Source organism: Orycteropus afer, unplaced genomic scaffold (genome assembly GCF_000298275.1).
Source record: "Orycteropus afer afer isolate SDZICR_OR568_19922 unplaced genomic scaffold, OryAfe1.0 scaffold00537, whole genome shotgun sequence".
NCBI lineage: Eukaryota > Metazoa > Chordata > Mammalia > Tubulidentata > Orycteropodidae > Orycteropus > Orycteropus afer.
The window spans coordinates 861,501-867,549 of NW_006922124.1; the positions used below are offsets into that span (position 1 = coordinate 861,501).

The 6,049-nt window shown below is 39.2% G+C and overlaps 1 protein-coding gene across 1 annotated transcript in view; it reads left to right on the forward strand.

The window, feature by feature from the left end:
- LOC103209849 (melanoma-associated antigen B16-like) overlaps positions 1-6,049 on the forward strand; it is a 16,206-nt gene that overhangs the window by 6,623 nt on the left and 3,534 nt on the right. The gene's annotated exons all lie outside the window — the stretch shown is intronic.

A 6,049-nucleotide genomic window follows, 5' to 3' on the forward strand; every position in this document is an offset into this window, starting at 1 on the left:
AGTATTTTTAAAATCTAAATGTATGTATCATGTTGTTCATGGATTTATTGCTGTTTAGGATGTTAAATGGTAAGAGCTTTGCTATTTGGAAAACAAAGCGTGACACCTCCCAATCTTACTCTATTACTAGGGAGAAGATAACATGACATTTGGATAGGCATTTCCTCGGAAATGTGAATAACTCACCTTTAAAAATGTGATATAAAGGAAAAATGTAAATGATGGTCATTTTTTGGCTTTCCTCAACCCATTTAGTACTTTGTTCTGTAAAATCAAATGGTAAGCACCTGGATTTGCTTATCATTCAAGAATGTAGGAGAAGTTTAACCTAAATAAATTAGACCCCTTGTTCACTGACTCATTAACTCTCAAAACATTCGATGAGCATCTCTGACACCCCGTTGAGGGTGTCAAATATAAATTCCTTGAGGAGGACAGTTTGGACTTTGGGAAATTGCTAGTCTTTCAGTGTTAGATGATTTCAAGTAAAGATAGGGGGTGGGTAGCTGTCAGAGTGGTGACCAGGAACAGACCCTCAGATAATTGTGCCTCACAGCTGAGAGAAAAATCCTGGAATTAAAAAAAAAAAAAAAGAAGAAGAAACCCTGTCAGTTACTTTGAGATCATGAGTAAAAGCAGGAAAGGAAGTTTCCCTGCATGCTTATCACAGTGCTGTCGAATGCATTGTACTCACTAGATGTATATACACATCAGGTCCATATACTTTCTGAAAACTAGTAAGGAGACTCCCTTGAGGGAGATTCCCAGAAGACACTGGGCTGGCAGTATTTGGGTGGAGCTGGGAGAGACCAACCCCGCTGCATTCAAGACATATTTTAATTTTCTTGAGATCATTTGGCAACATCTAACGTTTTGCTGAAGGTGAAATTAATGAAAACACTGGTGCTTTGCTTGGAAGGGAGGCAAGGCATTTATACTTGACAGAAATTCTAGGACATTTAAGTTGTGTCCAGCTGGGGAAGACATCTACACATAAGTTAAATCATATACCTTCTGAGGGAAAACATTCCTAAGTTTCACTTTCTAACCAGTATTTTTTATCTGATTTCCTATTCTGTCTCTGAAAGCACTTCATGTTCTCTGAGATATCCTCTGTTAAAAAAATAAGTAAAAGTAAGGACAGGGTGGTAGAGTTTTGAGAAGACATAATCTCAGCAATAGCTCTCATTCTTAAAGATGTAGGAATATGTCAGGTACTTTGCCAGTTTTTTTTTTTATTATTATATTTTAATGTTACATATATTGTAACACTCCGATGAGATAGGGCTCATCAGACCCATTTCACAGGTGATGAAGTGGGACTCAGCAAGCTTGGGGATGTGAGTTAACAGGGTAGATTTGTTGTTGTTGAGAATATACACAGCAAACCAAACATGTACGGATTTGACCGTTTCCACATCTACCTTGTGGTGACATTGATTATGTTCTTCAAGTGAGCCACCATTCTCACCCTCCTTTTCTGACTTGTTCTTCCCTCATTAACATGAACTCCCCACCCCTAAGTTTCCTATCTAATCTTTTCAGTTGCTGTTGTCACTTTGACCCTATATAAATAGCTATTAAAAGAGCTTCATTTTCAAGGCAGATATTCTTTACTATTTAGGCAAAAATATTGTTGTTGTTATGTGCTGTCAAGTCATTTCTGACTCATATTGACCCCATGTAAAAATATAAGCAATATTTATATTGTGCTTTAAGGAGACGTCAAAGGATATTTTTGGTTGAAGTTTAAAGATTATCTCAGGACAGTAGTTTCAGGGGTTCATCCAGCCTCTGTGGCTCCAGAAAGATGAGAATCCAAGAGAATTGTTGACAGAGCTGAGCTGAAACTAGACTCCTGCTCTGAATTAGTTGGTAGTACACTCTCTTTCACTTCTCCCAGCCTGAGGCCAACTGTCTGCCTCTCAATTTATTTTCATTTTAATACTCTGTAATGTCTCTTAAGTAATAAAAAGAATGACACTGACTGCAAAATACAATATACAGGCCTTATAAAAGATGGTGGGAAGGAGAATAAAACACTTTTTGGACATACGTGTGGGTATCACTCACATCTGTGTCATGGGACTAGCGCTTGCTACTGAAATATGAGCAAAGCGTTAGAGGCATTTGAGAACAGGTATGTCACCAGTATGCTTTCTCTTCTATTCAGCTTCAAGCATGCCCCTCTGGTGATGACAGAAGCAACTGATGGAAGCAGACTGAATCCTTGGGTCACCTGATGGCAGACAACCCCTGCTACCTCACAGCAGATTTTACGTGAGGAGAAATAAAAATAAATACTGTGTTAAACCATTCTGATTTCTGGTTCTCTGTGCTGCATCATGTAGGAATTAGATTCTGTGAATAATGCACAACTTCTCTCTCTTGTTTTAGGTTTATATACATGTTTTAATAAAGGATGCTCTTGTTGTTAGGTGCCAGAGAGTCAGCTCTGAGTTACAGAGATCCTGTGTACAATAGAACAAAATGCTGCCTGGTCCTGTGCCAGACTTACCACCCTTGCTATACCTGAGCCCATCATTGCAGCCACTGTGTCAATCCATCTTGTTGAGGGTCTTCCCCTTTTTCGCTGACCCTCTACTTTACCAAGCAAGATAACCTTCTCCAGGGAATGGTCCCTTCTGACAACATGGACTGAGTAGGTGAGATGAAGTCTAGCCATTCTTGGCTGCACTTCCTCCATGACAGATTTGTTAGTTTTTCTGGCAGTCCACGGTACTTACAGTATTTTTCACCAACACCACAATTCAAAAGCATCCACTCTTCTTTGCTCTTCCTTATTCATTGTCCAGCTTTCACATGCATATGAGGTAATTGAACATATCATGTCTTGGGTTAGGCACACCTTAGTCTTCAAAGAGACACTTTTGCTCTTCAGCACTTGAAAGAAATCTTTTGCAGCACATTTTCCCTGTACGATGTCTCATTTCTTGACTGGTGCTTCTATTGGTGTTGATGGTGGAACCAAATAAAATGAAATCTTTGACAACTCCAGTCTTTTTTCCATTTATTGTGATGTTGCTTATTGGTCCAGTTGTGAAGATTTTCATGTTCTTTATACTGAGATGTAATCCATACCACTTAATAAAGGATGGGGCAATGTTTTATTCTGTTATCCATAAGGTTGCCACAAGATGCTTCAGGCCACAGCAACTGACAACAAAGACAAGCTATTAGTGTATATCATGGTTTTAAACAAAAAATTATATATATAAAATTATAATTCTCCCCTTTGCAGATATTCTTCCAAAATGCATTCCCCTCCTAAGAGTCTGATGTGTTTTATTTAAGGGAAGGGTCTAAGTTGTGTGTGTACATGTTGTAAATATATAACCCCCCAAAAAAAACCCACTGACTGCCTTCTAGTTGGTTTGACTCATAGCAAGCCCTCCTTGGGTTTCCGAGGTGATATCTCTACGGAAGTAGATAGCCCAGTCTTCCTTCCGAGGAGTGGCTGGTGAGTTTGAACTGCCAACCTTCTGGTTAGCACTCAAATGCCTTAGGCACTCTGCCACCAGAGTTCCTATGTAAACATATATGTTAACAGTATATTTTCCATTTGAACATTTGTTACATGTACAGTGGCATTATTTACATCCATTCATCTTGTTGTTCCACCATGACTATTATCCATTTCCAAACTTTTCCTTCACCCTGGATAGAAACTCAGTGTCCCCTAAACAGTGAGTCTGCATTCCTTCCTGCCTCCTGCTCTTGGCAACCACTAATAAACTATGATCTTTATACTCTCCATTACTGTAGATATTTCATGTAAGTGGAATCATACGACTTTTGTCCTTTGGTGACTGACATTTCATTCAGCATAGTGTTTTCAAGGTTCATGTACTATAAAAACATATGCTATTTGTAACTTAATTGATAAAGGTACACATATTATTCTTCCCCTTGCCTGTACCACTTAATAAAATTAAATGAATTTGGCCTCTCTTCAGCACACATCATCTCACTCTGAACAACTCTGAAAGCCTGCATGTTCTGTATTTATTCTACTAACCAGCACACAAGTTGTTTCTTATTTGATAATATGATTTATAGATCTGACATCAAAATTTCTAACATGAATTCCTGGGAAAATATACATGGTTTTCGGTAGAAATTGGAAATTGGGTTAAAGGAGATAGATAGTAAAGACTGTGACTTTAAAAAGATATTGCCAATTTTTTCAAAAAAAAATTTCCAGTTTATATTCTCACATGTTAATGTATGTGAATACCCTACACATCCAAAGACACATAGAAGAAACCCTTTGCTAGTGGGGATCCATGGGAGATAATGTCCCAGAGCTCATAAGAGAGTGAGCAACCACATGCAAAAACAAGTCCAGAGACCACAGTCCATGGTGACCGAATTCTATAGCCAGAGATCAGCATCATTTGGAAAAAGGACCAGAAGGAGAGAAGTGGAGAATATGCCAAGGGGTCCAGGACAACTTAGATAAATAGGCTTGTGGCATCTCTGAATCATCATTACTAGCTGGAGTTTGTAGAAGTTTCTTAGAGAGCAGATCTACGGGATGAAAGGCATGCCAGAGAGCCACCCTTCCATGCAATCCCTATTCCTACACAACGAAATCCACTGCTGTTTAGTCGGATCCGACTCAATGTTACCCCTCCTTGGGTTTCTGAAGCAGTAACACTACAGAAGTAGATTGCCCAACCTTCCTTCTGAGGAGTGGCTGGTGGGTTTGAACTGCCAGCCTTCTGGTTAGCAATCAAACACCTTAGGCACTACGCTACCAGAGCTCCTATTCCTATGGTCAGACAGAATACAACTGGTTCCCCTAAATGACCCACTGATGTTACTGATGGGTCTGGGAGATCTGTATCTCTTCACTATCCTGGGCGACCAATGCACATTTGCCTATGTTCTAGGGCAGAGAGCTATCTTGATGACTGCTGGAGACGGGAATTTCTTCCCTTGGACAGTGGCTCTGCTTCCCTGATCTTGGGACTATGTGAATGGTCTGGCTTAGTGAGTGATGACAAAAAGGTGAGATAGGGCAGAAGTCCAATTAGTTGTGCAAGAGAGTGTGTAGCTTCGAGTAGAAGGAAATTAGATGGGGAATAACCTATTGGGAATTGCCTCAGTTACTCTACAGATTAAGGGCTGGCTGTGAAAATGTCTTCAAAATCAATGCAGATGGTTTCTTAAGGTCAGATGGTTTCCATTTGCCAATGCAAATTCTTGGCACTTTAGAGTTGGGATGTTCTATGACTTTGATTAGTGCCCTATTTTGCCATTAGTTCCTGCCTGGAGTAGAGGAATGGCCCAAAGTGTAGGCATGTGTAGGTTGGATAGAAACCTCATGCAAAAACAAATGTCCTTGTTAAAATGACTGTGGTGACATGGATACCTGGGATCCAATGCAGGAAGCATCATTTATCAGCCTATTGTATACCTCCCCATCTCCAGGATAACACTGTAAATCTTGGAGAGGACACTTCCATAATGTTACTCTCCAATAGGAATTCTCTAAGAACTTTAGATTTCTTCCCTTGAGGCAGAAAACTAGACTAGTTTTAAGGTTCCACATTTTAAACCAGCAAATATAACCTTCTGGTATTTTGTTTGATTCTTTTATGTACTTTATTCATTCATTCACAAAGTATTTACTGAACATATGCTGAGAATGAATTATGTTGAAAGATAAAGTTAACTTCTTTGATAATTCAGTGAGAACTCTGGAGACACTCCCCCTCCAAAAACAAAAACAAAAAAAAAAATAAAAATGTGTTATTGCTGAATTTTCTGTCTTTAGCTTCTCATAGGATATAGCAGCTCAGATTTTTTGCATAAATATATGTAGGGATTAGAATTACCCTGGTAGGTTTATTTTTTTCTTTTAATTAATTGAGGTATTACTGATGTTGTGGTGGTTAAGTCTCTGTGTCAACTTGGCTGAGCCTGGTTGAGTGGCTGGGCAGCTGAATGTAGTTATTCCCCATGGTGAGACTGGTAATTAACTACATGTCGGAATCTATTGGAGCAGCTGAGTAGCTGCTTT